General features: G+C 38.8%; 1 pseudogene; it reads left to right on the top strand.

Annotated features, from left to right (window-relative positions):
• The window catches only part of LOC134870201 (contactin-associated protein-like 4), a 98300-nt pseudogene that overhangs the window by 63155 nt on the left and 20262 nt on the right, over nucleotides 1-14883 (top strand).

The raw sequence follows: 14883 nt of genomic DNA, 5'->3' as shown, positions 1-14883 counted from the left end.
ACTTACACATTTGTTTGAGTTACTAAGCCCTAAGCAAAGAAAGAAATGACTGAAGAATAAGAGTACAGACTGCGATTAGGTGGATACTAAACCAGGAAGGAACGGATGTGGAGAATGAAAATGAGGAAATGGGAGGGAAGATGATGAATGGAGGAGGAAAAGAGAAAAACTGGAACCTTTTAGTGCTGAGGAAATTAATTTCCACGTTATGCTAATGTGATTTAATTTACAATTTGTACCTTACATTGTGCAGTGTAGGAGATTTCCCCCGCTACATTATGCTAACCATATCATACATCCTTTGTGCTGACTTTCTTAATTCCCTTTATAGGTTTTTTTGGTAATGTTTTATGGAAATGTAAATCAGGCTTATGCCTTTGAACTTTTTGGATCAAACTTTTCTGAAAAAGTTCTTGCATTGTATTTTTTTCAATTTCCCGATGTCACGCTGGCATTAAGAGAGGTGAAAATTGGTGGAAGTGGGTGCAAAGCTGCCTGACACAGTTGCTTCTGGTTTTATCGCTTATTTTAGCTGCTCAGCTAATATCATTATGTTAATACAGATGTCCTTTTCAGAAAGCTGCTGAGGAGACCTCAGTGACATCGAGTCAAACCGAGTCAGCCTTTGCAAACAATGAATATTCATGACTTTCTTGTTCATAATCCTCTCTCTCTCTCTCTCTCTCTCTCTCTCTCTCTCTCTCTCTCTCTCTCTCTCTCTCTCTCTCTCTCTCTCTCTCTCTCTCTCTTTCGTCCCTCCTCTTCCTCAGGGCAATGTGACCTTTTCTTGTGCTGAGCAAGTGTCAGTCGCTGTGACGTTCACCGACTCCGAAAGCTTCATGCAGGTGCCCGGACTGACATCGTGGTCATCAGGGGTTTTCTCTGTGGCCCTGCAGTTTCGCACATGGAACAAGGCAGGGCTTCTCTTGGCCTTTGACCTCTCGCAGCAGAAGGGCACAGTTTGGCTGTACCTAAGTGAGGCCAGACTTCGCCTACAGATCAATAAAGCCGGCAGGGTCCAGCTTGAGCTCAGCGCAGGTCAGTTCAATCAGGATTCTGATGAGTTGCACATAGAGGTGTGTCTCTGGTGCCTGTGTTGTTTGGTTGTATTACAGAGATTTCATGACATGTTCTCATCGCTCAGATGTATTCAATATGCATACAACAGCCTTCAACATTCAGCATAATTCTTCCCTTTTTCTAGTCTTGTTTATTTGCAAGATGTTCCAATACAGTTTGTACTGATAGGCACATGGTGCAAGGGTGATGAACACATTGAATAAGAAGTTAACTGACACTTAAAAATAAATCATATTGTAGGTATTTTGTTCTGATGGGTGCCTATTCTATTAATATGGTGTGTATTGTTGTTGACACTGTAAATCATTTGTTCTGTCTTACTTAAATGGCAGGGTTTCAACATTAAAAGTGCTGAACGGAGTCTTCTTTACATGTATTCCTTGGCATAAAAAGCAGTTTCTTAGCCATTTTATGTTATGCTTCATTTTGCCCTTTACGTTCTGCGATATAAAAAATATTAAGCGTGAAGGTTTTGTTCTTTGTAAAACAATAAGTCCACAGGGCTAACACTTTCTCATAGTCTTGCTCAGCTGACAGGTTTCGTCTTGGTAAATATGTAGTAAAGTATGGAGCTTTGGTCAAATGATAACAGGTGGTTAAATAGAGTGTGGGGGGGAGTCGTAACTTCTGTCAAAACAGTCTACAGACAAGACTGTATGATTATTTTAGGAGTTCCTGAAAGCTAATGAGGCTTTTTCTGTTAAAATCAAGATGTTACTTCTGGCTCATTAAATGTTAAAATGTCACATTTCTCCAGACAAGTCATTATAACCTTAACTTGAAAAGCCTATAACACTGTTACTTAGTTCATAGTTTTATCACAACTTTAAACAGTCAAACCCAAACAGCAAGGGGAAAAATCAATCGAATGAATTATGAAACAATGAAGTTTTATGGATCGAATAGCATTTCCCTTTATGTGTGTGCATAAAGGCTCAGGACTAAATGATGGTCAGTGGCATTCAGTGGAGGTAAACTCAGAGCAAGATCTTCTGAGCATCACAGTGGACAAAAACGAAGGAGCCACCGCTCACACCAACATCCCACTTCCTCTAACCGCAGATAGTCAACTCTTCTTCGGTGGTAAGTAAACAAAAACATACATCATCTGCGCTCTCTCCATCTGTTTGAAAACAACTTTAACTGCAGGTACTGTATAGCTGAGGAGGCTGTTTATCTTTCCTACTTTTCTGTTGTCGAGTATCTAAAATTGTTACTCACAAACTGCTTACATGGATATTTAGGACTGGTTAAAATTCATGGAGCCACTCAGGTAATTATCATTGGCAGATCTACTTTTTTTAACTGCATCCTCAAAGGGATGAAGCCATAAGTAGGCTTTCTCTCCCTCTTCATCACTTTCTCATCTTTTCTTTCACTTTGTTTAAAGGTATCTTCCTTTTAAATAATCTTTCTCCTCTCCTTTTCCTTGCCTCTTTCCTAGTTTCCTTTTTGATCTTCTTTCCTTCCTCTATTCATTTCTCACTCTCCCGCCCCCTTCACTTTTAATTCATCTCTTTTCGTCTTTGCAGTGCCTACATATGCTCTCCCCTCTAATTATTCCATAAATACTCTTGTACAAGCAAATATAGGAATATGCTGTAGATACGCAGGATTTAAGATTACATAACACAAATTCCAAATGATTGAAAAAGTAAAGATTTAAGGGGATTTTGAATCCTTAAAAGTAAACACTGTTTGTGAAAACTTCTGTGAGTCATTTCTGTAGTCACGAGGAGAACGGCTCCTACAAAACATACTTTTGTGATCCTAAAATTCAAAAGTGACAATAAACAGTGACTCATCTTTCCTCCCTCCTCTGCTGGGGGGTGTTGAACTCTGTGCACGACGGCTGACTGTAATTAGAGTAACACAGAGTCTGGAGCAGGAACGCTGTGTTGGGCCATAGATCGTTACTATTCAGGGTGAACCTCAAGCTGATGGAAACTGATGGAAAAGACATGGACCTCATTCACATGCATTCATAAGAAGTCACCAAAGAAATCCACCGTAGTTCTGCCTATTATAAGAGCTTGCGTGAGGGTAAACAGAGAATCAAACATATCGGTCATCCGATACGCAGACAGGTGGAGTACAAAATCACTAGGGAACTTAAGAGTTGGTGAAGAAGAACTACACTCTGCAGTGATTATGAAAATATAGGCATGTTGTGCACTTTTAATCTGAAAACGCAACTCTGCTGATGAAGAAGAAAAAGAGACGTTTTCTTTTCTATAGAACAATCAAACAACCAAATACAATTATGGTTCAGCATGCATGGTAGAACTAAGTACTCAGTACTCTTTCACTTAGGTAAAAGTATAAATCAAACTGTATCTAAAGTACTAGAAGTACTCATCAGGCATTTTAGAATAATGTTTTGTTTTATAATATTGTATTATCATTTCTTTTTTTGTGTGTGTACATAGCTTTAATGCACAGCTGGTAAAGGTGGAGCCTTTTAACCCCATTATACACTGCTAGGAACCCTTCCATGTTGCCTCTGAGTTGCAGTGGAATGGAAGTATGAAGAAGCAGAAACAGAAATGACTGACGTATCTGACCGCAATCACAAAATAATTCGGAGGGGAATCTATCTGCTGTATGATTATCCTTTTTTAAACAATATGAGTATCTTGGCAACCAATACTGTGCTTTATAACCTTTTTCGACATTAATTTTGAACTTGTGCTTTTGCTGAGAAATGCAGAAAATATCCTTCACAGCCTGGCTGTCAAGAAGGATTAAACACTGGGAGTGAGAAAAGTCATAACCATTTTTAACACTTTTTAGAGCAAGTTTTGACCCCCTATAGAATATACTGGTGAAAATGTAACAATAACACATTCGCACATGAATTTAGACATATATTATATTGATAATATGGTTTATATGTCCATGTGAAAAGTACCCATGATCAGTGTTATTATCTGTGGAAAGGGGGAGAGTGGGGTTGTCAATTATATTTACATTCAATTGCTGTGGACCAACCAATAAGTGAGGGTTGTATGTTTCCCTCCCCAGGTTGCAGCAGCAGTCAGGAGTGTAGGAACCCCTTCAAAGTGTTTCAGGGCTGTATGCGTCTGCTGACTCTGGATAACAAACCTGTTGACCTGATCAAAGTGCAACAAAGGATGCTGGGAAACTACAGCCACTTGCAGATTGATATGTGCGGCATCATCGACAGGTTAGTCTCTGAGAGAACCAGCTAAATGTTTTTTTGCCAACGCATTGTAAACCCAAAAATAATGCTAATACTTACAAGTAATGTCAATGAATGCAAAGCCAGAGATACAATATTTCGCTGTACCTTAGAGATAGAATCGGAGGATGAAACCCTCTTTATTAGTCACATCCATGCACACAGCAGAGCACACACAGTGAAATTGGTCCTCTGCATTTAACCCATCCTAGTACTAGGAGCAGTGGGCAGCTATTGTGCAGCGCCCGGGGAGCAATGGGGAGGGGGGATTGGAGGTCTTTATTGTTATTATTGTAAATATTTTTCTCTCTTTTTGCACTATTTTATTTATCTTATTTGCACCATGTATGTTGAGTTGTTGGAGGAGCATGGGACATAAGATTTTCATTGCCAACATATACGTTGTATATGCTGTGCATATGACCAATAAAACCTTGAAACCTTGAGGTGTCCGTTGCCTTGCTCAAGGGCACCACAGCAGGGCATAGGAGGTGAACTGGGACCTCTCCAAGTAGCAGTCCACTTTCCATATTTTTTCAAGTCTGTCCCTGGACTTGAACCGGCGACCCTACGATTCCCAGTCTAAGCCCCTACTAACTGAGCCACTGCTGGACAGAACTCTATTGAACTAATTTGGCTGCTGCAGTTTATCCTCCTTCAATCTCACATACACCCTTTTTCTGCCATAATAAACGATTTACTAAAAACGTATTGAAAGGATATATTCTAAAAGCATTCGTAAAGATTTCCTTGCTGCTAAGTAACTGCTGTTTCAGGACCTTGGAGAGCGCTGCAGCAGCATGCAGTTTTTTGTTTCTGAGTTTACTGCATTTGCAGGAACATTTGTAAACATTTTCATATAGACGTCTTTAAGTGTGGTTTATAATGGGTGAGTTTTTATGGCCAGCATTCACATTCCTAACAATTCTCAGTGTTTACTCAGATATACGTGTAATGCACATTCAATTCTACAGACTGACTGCTTAGGTGCTAAGGTGAATGGAAGGTGAATACGAAATACTGCTGTAAGAGGTGCCATGTTGCTTTATAATTACTGATACAAGAAAAATTTGTCATATTAAATATACCATCTGGCAGTCTGCTGACTGGGGCTTTTTACGAGAGGAAAAAGTTCTGGAGGGGGGGTTTTCTTATAGCTCGCTTTTTTACTTACACACACAATTATGCAAATATCTAAATCCGAACAATATCTCTTGGGTGGCGAAAAAATTGGTTTGTATCATGGAATGAAAAGGAAATCCCTCCTGGAGGCACACACAAAATCAGGGTTTGAAAAATATGCACTAGCAACCATTTATCCATCTAAAACTCTCATCCTTGGCCACTTCAAACACTAGGCTATACCTAACTGCCTTACACCCTGAAGAGAGACTGAAATACTTACTGGAAGTGCTGCTTAGTGGATTAATTAGCACTTAGAGGAAAATGTATTACTTCCCCTTGTTCACCTAAGGTGATTATCAAAGACAACATGGGAATGATATACCTCCTAAGTTATCATGGAGAGAATATTGTAAGTATACCACAACAGGGTATGGCTATACAGTCAAGGATTGGGCTTCAGGTCATACTGGGTTACTTTGTTTTCTGGGTTTCAATAAATCCTTTGTTTGACATGTATGTGTCAGGGGCAGTGGTTGTGTTCACAGTGGTTTCCAGGTCAGAGCACAAAACCAGTTTATTTCAACCCCGTCTTTTGGCAAAAATGTTATGAATGGCCAGGCTTAAAGAGCCAGGCCAAAAATCTTGCATCATCTAGAGAGGGACGTATTCATGGAGCCCTTGTGCAAAGAATGAAAAACGAGAAAGTAGTTGCTTGACTGATTTTAGTTTTGGAAAATTAAAAAAGTAGTTTGACAAAGTGCCAAAGTCTGACATAAAAAAAAAGTATCTAGGTAGGGGGTTTGAACAAGCACTTTATTTGAAGCATACTGACACCTTTAGGGCACACTTGCTTTCATACGCTCTGAAGTCTCTGAACTGAGTGCTCCCTGCTGCTGACCTCTTTCTTCACTGCGCGGGTTTGTGGAGCAAGAGAGATGAAGCTGTCAGAAGGGAGTAATTCTGACCCTTTTGTTACTGTCAGGTTTTTGACAACTTAATAATACACTTGTCGAAACACACATAAAAAGAAGCACAGGTCACAACCAGGTCCACTCCTCTAGTTTTGTTTGGCTGTCTGTGTATTAGTCTCTGTCAGCAAGGAACGTTACGACATGGCTGTGGCTCACTGTGACCAGGGTCTCACACACATACACACACATCCTCAAGTGTTCCCCTATGTGTGTGTGTTCGATGTGGCAGTTTATCCATCAGGTCAGAGCAGACTGAAAGCATTAAGTTTAGCCTAAGGCAGTATTACAACCGGGGGAGATAGGATGCAAGCCCTGTGATACATATTAGCACACTGTTACACAGCCCTGGAAACTTAAAGATAAGCTACAAAGTCGCTCAGTTGATCCAGGAGTGATGTGATCTGCGCTGTGGTGCAGTAAGCTGTCACAGTTCATCGCAAATATTAAGTCAGACAAGGAGACCTCCAGAGATTTATAAAGGACAAATTGTTTGAGATTTAAACTTTTTAGCCTTGAAAAGATTAATAGTATATTTAGTTACAAGCTACATCGTAGTTCAACGTTTGACCTGCGCTCCTGTTTTCTGATCCTCTCTGTCATTTTTCTCTCTCTGTGTTCCTGTTTGAGGCAGCATGGTTACACTGCTGACAGCAAACTGGGTTTTGACACAATGACAGAAAAACTCCACCAACGCTGCAGGAAAAAGAGTTGCCTACTGTGACCACAGATGTTTTTTGGCAAGCAAAGTGGAATCCTCCCAACTGTAACAGAGGGCAGTGGGAGTCTAGGCAAAGTGGATGTTGAAAAAACCCAGCAAACGGAGAGCATGCACAGTTTATTGTGAAAGAAAATGGTTCTTACATCAAGACAAAAGGTCTGTGGTCTTCAACACATTTACAGAGGACCTTAGGTTTAATATTAAAAACAAATGTTCATGATTAGGCAATTTTGATGAGAGCAAATGTTGAAAATACTCATCCTATGATAAATCTCTAAGATTGTATAGGTGAAAAACACTTTAGGGGAAAAACAGCACACAGGTACAACTTAGAGCTTTATAAAACTCCTTAAATTATTATTGGCAACAAAGCATAATTGTATTTCCCCCAAAAAATTTACATTATGTCATTAGTATTTAAAACACTTTGGCTGCTCTGTAAGCTTTAGAGAAGAACCACTGTTACAGTCATCTTTAATGCCATGGTTCTAAGCAGCATCAACTTTTATCCCTGCAGTGTTAAACAGCTTCTCCTCTGCTCTGTCTCGTTCCAGTCCACTGACTTCATTTCCTCAGGTTCACTGTCCGTATCTAGTCACTGCTTCCATCTTGCTGATTCTCACTTCATTTTTCCTTACGTCCATCACCCTAATCCTCTGTATCTCGCCTCTTTCTCCCTATCTTCTCCCCCCTGCCATTTTGAGGCATCCATGCTTTCAAATTTGTAAATCAGATACCTGTCCATGCTCAAGGTTTTTTTTTTTTTTTTTTCTAAGCTGTTATATAGTCTCTTGAACTTGTACTTAGTTTGGGCTCTTGTGAGATGTAGAACTTGAAATTCTATATATATTGGTTAGGGTTGGGTATAGATTTGTACGTATGATGGTAATGCATCAAGCTTATAATGTTACTCACAGGTAAAAGTTCATCATCGATTAATTGATTACCTTTGTGTCTTACAAACAAAGTGCCCAACCCTTATCTGTTTACAGACTGCATAAGTACAGTTTAAGTGGTTAAACTTTTCATTTCAGTACCAGATTATAGGTCATTTTATCGCTCTGTCTTAAACAAAATATGCTGCCTTCTCTTCCAAGCTTTGCAGATAAAATCTGCCACAAAAAAATAAACATGTTCCTCATTCTGTGTATTCACATCCACTATCGAAAATAAGTTTTGGATAGGATGTTGTGACAACAAATATTTAATTCAGCGTCCATACACTGTAACTGGTAAACATTGCAAAAAGTGTTTTGTTTATTTCTTATTTTACTTAGGGTGGGACTAAACTCACCAATATAGAAGCTCTGCTGTTTCTTAGCAAGTTATGATCTCTGAGAATCTGAGTTTAGACTCTGTATTTTCCATGGGTGTGCAATTTATTATTCCATGCTGGCTCACCCAATTATATTTAATGTATTTATCCAAAAGTCAAACTCTGCTGGAATTGTACATTAATGTGAGATTGTAAAGATTGAATCACCGTTAATGCAGTGCTCCTGTGTGTTGTTCATTCTGCATATGCCAACCGTATACAAATTAGCTTATTAACTGCAGTTGATTAAATTGCACCTGGTCCCAGCTTAATATACAATAAATTAAACAATTTTGCAGCTGACTCGCTTATGTAATACTGTAGGCCTGCAAATGACCTCCCCTCACCTCTAATAGCACCACTTCCACCACAAACACATCTTCATCCTGTGGAAGCACTACAGACACCACTCACTGCCTTCTCTAGATGGATAGTCACATATATGGAAACTCAAAACTTAGCCAGAAAATCAAAACTATCATGGTATAGGAAACGTAGATGATCAATATAGGAATGAGTGATGTGAAAATCTTTATTGATTCCACTTTGTGATTGTGTAAATGGTAAAAGTTTGGTCTGAAGCTGTTAGGAATAATGTGCTGTGTGCAACTTCATTAGATGGGAGACTGAGGAACAGAATATGTCTCCTTTGTCTTGAAAAAAGGTATAAATAAATAATAAAAAGCCTTTGTTCTATGAAAGATGGGTTTGGTGGGAGTCTGAGAGTTTCGTCTCTAGCTGATGCAATGTTAGTTAACAATACTAACAAAGGCATGTTTCATTGTCAGCTCTTCCTCAGAACATCCACCTGCGCTCCACTCGACATGAGAATAAAGAAGTTTTCGTTTATAAAGATTGAAACTTTTGTTTTAAGACTGCTTTCATTTAGATCCCCCCCACGCACCTGCTCATCAGAACTGGCAGGTGTACTGTATGCCTGTTGTTGATTATTGTACCAACATCCTTGAAAAACTTTTCTGAGAACTTTTTCAGACACTTTGTATCTGTGTTTTTGTCTCTGTCTGTCTCGCAGGTGCTCTCCCAGTCACTGCGAACACGGAAGCAGATGCACTCAGTCATGGAGCACCTTCCACTGTAACTGCTCCAACAACGGCTACCGAGGAGCCACCTGCCACAGCTGTAAGTATCCAGCACCAGGGCATCTGTAGGTTTTTAAAAAAAAGAAGCTAACATCAAATGGAAGAACATCATGAATGTTCGGGTTAATGAGGATTAATACAGGATTCCAGACATGATTTCATTGCTTCTGCTTTAATAACTGGAGGAACCCATGTGTCCTAACACTTAATTTGTTTTGTGTTTTTTTTTTTCTACTTGTTTCAGAACTTTTAAAATTAGCTGTGTTCAGTTGGGAATAGACTAAACAGATTGTCCACCATTTATAATTACATTTCTATTTCATTTTAAAGTGTTAAAAGTTCTTATTTTTGGTGTTCTGACACCTGCAGACGGCCCACTATCTCTTACTTTAATAAATGTGTGTTCATATTTGTGTGATAGATATGTGTGTGCAACAGTCTTAAGGGACGTGAAAAGTGACCTGCTTTCCTGTTAAATATTTTTATCTGCATCATTTTGTCCAAGAACAAAGACACATACAATAAAAAATGTCAAAAACAAGATCAAAATAAAATGGAATAACATCTGTGGCGCTCTCTGATGTTTCACAGAAATTCTCTGTAAAAAACTTTTGCAGAAAAAACATCTGATTTGAGGAAAAGTGATATTGAGATATGATATTTTTCTGCTAAACTGTAACTGCTTTAGTTTTATACAATACACAACACAATGCTTTACAATACTCATTTGTAGGCTTTAGATACTCCAAGTTCCAATCAAACTTAACTTGATTTTAGTTCAAAATCATCAAAGAAAAACTAACTGCATTAGCTTCTTTGTCAAACGTTTACATTGCCTGTTGGCCTGTGGGGACACATTGCTCATGATGCCTTTCAACATAAACAGCTTGAAACATAATTCAAAACTAAAGTGTCACATTATCCACTGAGAGGCAGCTGAAGAAAGAACAAACGCATCCTGCTGCAGATGAAAGCCACAATTTTATCCTATTTCAAAAGACACCGAACAACCACTGAGTCAGAGAAGGTGGTGTGAACTTTTTTCTACTTTCATCCATGAGGTTTCTGTGAAGTCCCTGTAAATAAGTTATTTTACAGCTTCTCCTCCCTTCTGTGCTGCTTTTTTCACAGCTTCTTAGGGTTCATTCTGATTCCTGTAGAATATAATGGGACCGTTAAATGTTTGAATGTCATGTTGTTTGGGGTAAAATAGTGAAATGGTTTACCTTGTTCATATATTAGTGTTATATTAACTTAATACTAGTTGTGAAGGCAGATTTCCTCTGACTATCTAAAAAAAGATGCAAACCGCTGATACAAAAAAGTACATTTGTTTACTGAAACAATTGTGTTTACCTATTATTGATGACAATGTCTAGTAAAACAAACTAAAGACATTATTCTTCAGCATTAGCCACATATACCTCTTTTAAATAACACAAGATAAAGTCACTATGAAATGACGCATAAACTAAGTTGCATCCAGTTTGCAAAGAAATCAAATTCTGGACTTTTTGTTCCTCAATGTTTTTATTTAATATTTGGGGGGAAACAAACCCTCGGATTCCTACTTGAACGAGTTATTAAGATTGTAGAGCTTATTATATTCAGTCACAATCAACACTATAATTATTTCAATACAATTGAAATAGAATAAAATGCTTTTTGTTAGGCCCAGAACAAACTGCTAAATTGTTTAAATCTTTTCCTGGGGGTCGTAATGATCGATGGAAAAGACAGAAGAGAGATGAAACAAAAAAAAAAACGAGTACTGGAAGAGAGAGGCAAAGAGAAAGAGCGTTAAAGAGAGTGTTAGCGGATGGGAAAAAAAGTGGAAGACTAGCATGAGAGAAAATGGGAGTGAGCCCTAAGACAAATTCTTCTTTCTACATAAATGGATTTAAATGTATTGCCTGTAGTGTTTTAGGTGAGTCAAATTAGAAATTAAAGAGATTCTGTCTTTGATTACACCGCCAAGCATTGATTGAATCCTCTACGCGCTGGTGCTGTGCTCAGCTCCGGGCAACCACAGGTGCATACACACACACACACACACATACACACACACACACACACACATATACACATTTACACACACAGCTCACCTCCGGATGACTGTAATCGGCTCGAAACCTTTTCTAAAGCTTTCTGTATAAAGGGAATGACTGTTGAAAAGTCTGACTGACATGAACAAAAGAAAAAATTGGGAAACTTTCTTCCACTGTTTAAAAATGTACTCCTATGGCTTCTTTCCCCGGCACTATATTGTTAAGCGTGTGTTAGTCTGTGTTTAGTTCAGCTGTTGCGGGATTCATTTTCATTTTCACCACTCGAGGCAAACGTAAGGCAGAGCATTGTTGGCCACATCTAACTGTAATAATTGCCAATAAATATCTAATTCTTTGTTTTTGGTCTCTCGAAATGAGATGAAGCCAGCAATGTAGACCGATAGTAGTGATAAACCCTGTTTTAAGGAGTTGATTGCAGCAATGTTTCATCACAAATCCCATTGTAAAAAAACATATTATTGGTGATATCCTTTTATTGCATTTTCTATCACAGCGAAATATGAACAGTCATGTGAGGCGTACAAACACAAAGGCAACACATCAGGATATTATCAAATAGATGTGGATGGCAGTGGACCAGTCAAACCCCAGCTCATCTACTGTAACATGACAGGTAACACACATACACACAAATACACACATACACGCACATTTAATCACCTGTGTGTGAGCCTTTACACCATGAAAGCGTCAATGTACTTGTGTATTTATTAAATTCTCTTTTCCTCTAATTTGTTTTTTTTGTCCCTCCCCCAGAAGACATGGCATGGATGGTGATCCAGCACAATAACTCAGAGCTGACCAGAGTGCATTTGTTCCCAGAAAAAAAGCAACATGTATCCCACTTTGATTATGCTTCTGAAGAGGAGCAGTTAGCAGCAATCACCAGCCAATCAGAACACTGCGAGCAGGAGCTGTCCTACCTCTGCAGGAAGTCCCGCCTCCTTAACACGCCAGGTAAGACTTAATGTGCTTCCCAATTCAGGTGGTATCCGAGAAACGTATAAGATGTATTAAAGAACAGGATCAAAGTGGTAAGAGGATATTGTTAATCTCTGATTTTTTTAGGTTGTTTAATAACACCAGGATTTCGGAAGTTGTTCATGAGCTACTTTTGTTTGTTTAAATTTTTTTGCAAAGCTTTCTTTTAAAAAAACAGGCCGAATGAAACACAATAGGATGTATTGTTATGAAAGCAGCGATGAGTGACAAGTCTACAGTTAGTGGGATTCATTGTCTTATCTGGAAAAAAATGATGTCTCATTTATGGTTTATATTTGTGTGTGTGTGTTTCAGAGGGTGCTCCGTTCAGCTGGTGGGTGGGGGGTCTGGGTACAGGTCAGGTCCAGATGCATTGGGGCGGGGCTCTGCCCGGCAGTCGGCAGTGTGCCTGTGGCCTGCAAGAAAACTGTCTGGATTCAAATCACTTCTGCAACTGTGACGCTGACTACGACCAATGGTACTGCACTTTATCATATTCTTGTGTCCTGAGCCATAATCCATTCTATACCAGTAAAGGACTGTCAAAATAACGTCAAATATATGGCATAAGGATTGGACCGTTTCATTTTCAATATTAAGTACAAAGTATAGCATGATAAGGTGTCATTATATTGTGTAAGAAAATCAATGCAGGAAACCTATAATATAAAGTATTCGTGATAAGGTTAGGATTAAGGTTTTCTTATATACAAAAGAAGATGGAGGCAAAGAACAATGAACCATGAGGCAATGTAAAGTTTTTCCAATATCTGTTTTGGTACATCTGAGAAAACAATTGTTCACCAAAGAAAATACTGGAGGCTGTTCAATCAATACCATGTTTGGATTAGCTTCACAAACTCATAATGCAGATTTTATTTTGACTGTTGCTGTTGATTTGTAGCATTGTTTTGTATGAAAACGTATTGTCTATTAAAACAATGATTTATTTAAGCCAGCAATAGTATTTCAATTTTCTTTTAAAATAAAATATCAAACTGAAATACATTACTTCACATTCAATTTGTCCTGCTCTCCTGCTCGAAAAGAGCTGTGAGACATCAAGGAGGAATCCCAAAATATTTGAACATTCCTCTATGTTTTATTCATCTCTGTATTTAAAATCCTTTTATCCATGCTGTTAGCAATCCTCTATTTAGGTCACCTTTCCCAATCCTGTTCTGTCGTGAGACCAATCTTCCCATACTGTATCCTCTCCTACTGTCTGCATAGCCAAAGGGTCCTTATATCTATTATCTGGCTGCCAACATTTGTGAAAAACTTTCTGACCTCATTTATTTTTTAACTATTTTCCCTGAAATCAATATCTCATCACCTACATCAGCGCTGTGTGAATACAATCTTTGTTGAAAGGATTGAACAGCATCACACCTGACTGATAGAATTTAAAACGCCAACAGACTCGCCCTTTGTCTGAAATGCTTTTCATCATTTCAACATACCTTTACACCCCCAAGAACAAATTAGGCTAATACAGAGATTGATTATTACTTTATTCTGTGTCGTCTGTCTGTTTGATGATGCATTGTCAGTCACCTCTCTTGTGTTAATATTGAATTCACCTCCTTCTACTTTCTTATTCGTTACAACGTCATTCTCCCACTTTAATCACTAATAACCTCCTCCGCGTCTTCCTCTCTGTCCCTTTCCCTTTTCCTCCTCCCTTTCATCATATTTTTCACCCTTTTTAATGTTCATGTTCCTTTTTTCTCTTGTTCCCCTTTCCTTTTCTTTCTTTATCTTCTCCTTTCCTGCTTCGTGCATCATCTCTGGCTCTTATTTATTCTCTGCACCCTCCCCTCCATCCACTCTTGTTCTCACCCTTTTTTATTCCTTCTCCTGCTCCTGTTTTTTTCTCTTTCTCCTCCTCTCCCTTTTCTTCTTCTTGTCCTCCTACATATTCCACTTCCTCTTATCCTGTCCTCCTTTCACTCCCTTTTGGTCTCCCTCCTTGTTCTTCATCCTCTAATATGTCTTTTCTCCTCTTCCTCCTCCTCCTTATCATGCAGGGCTAATGACTCGGGTCTGCTCACCCATAAGGAGACCCTCCCAGTCAGGTCTTTGGTGCTGGGTGACATCCGGCGACCCGGGTCAGAGGCCGCCTACAGGGTGGGACCCCTCCGTTGTCATGGAGACAGTGAGTCCTTTTCAGTAGCTTGTAACAGCTTTCATTTATGTTGACATTTTGTTTTTCTTCACACTTATTGGATTATGTGTAAGTACACATATTGATTGTTTTCTTTAACAGTGTTTTCACATTTTATTTATAATTAGGCTCTGTTAACTATGCGATAAACTAAA

Source organism: Eleginops maclovinus, chromosome 9, assembly GCF_036324505.1.
Source record: "Eleginops maclovinus isolate JMC-PN-2008 ecotype Puerto Natales chromosome 9, JC_Emac_rtc_rv5, whole genome shotgun sequence".
Classification (NCBI taxonomy): domain Eukaryota; kingdom Metazoa; phylum Chordata; class Actinopteri; order Perciformes; family Eleginopidae; genus Eleginops; species Eleginops maclovinus.
The sequence above is the reverse complement of the archived record's forward strand: the minus strand, read 5'-3'. Positions and strand labels throughout refer to the sequence as shown.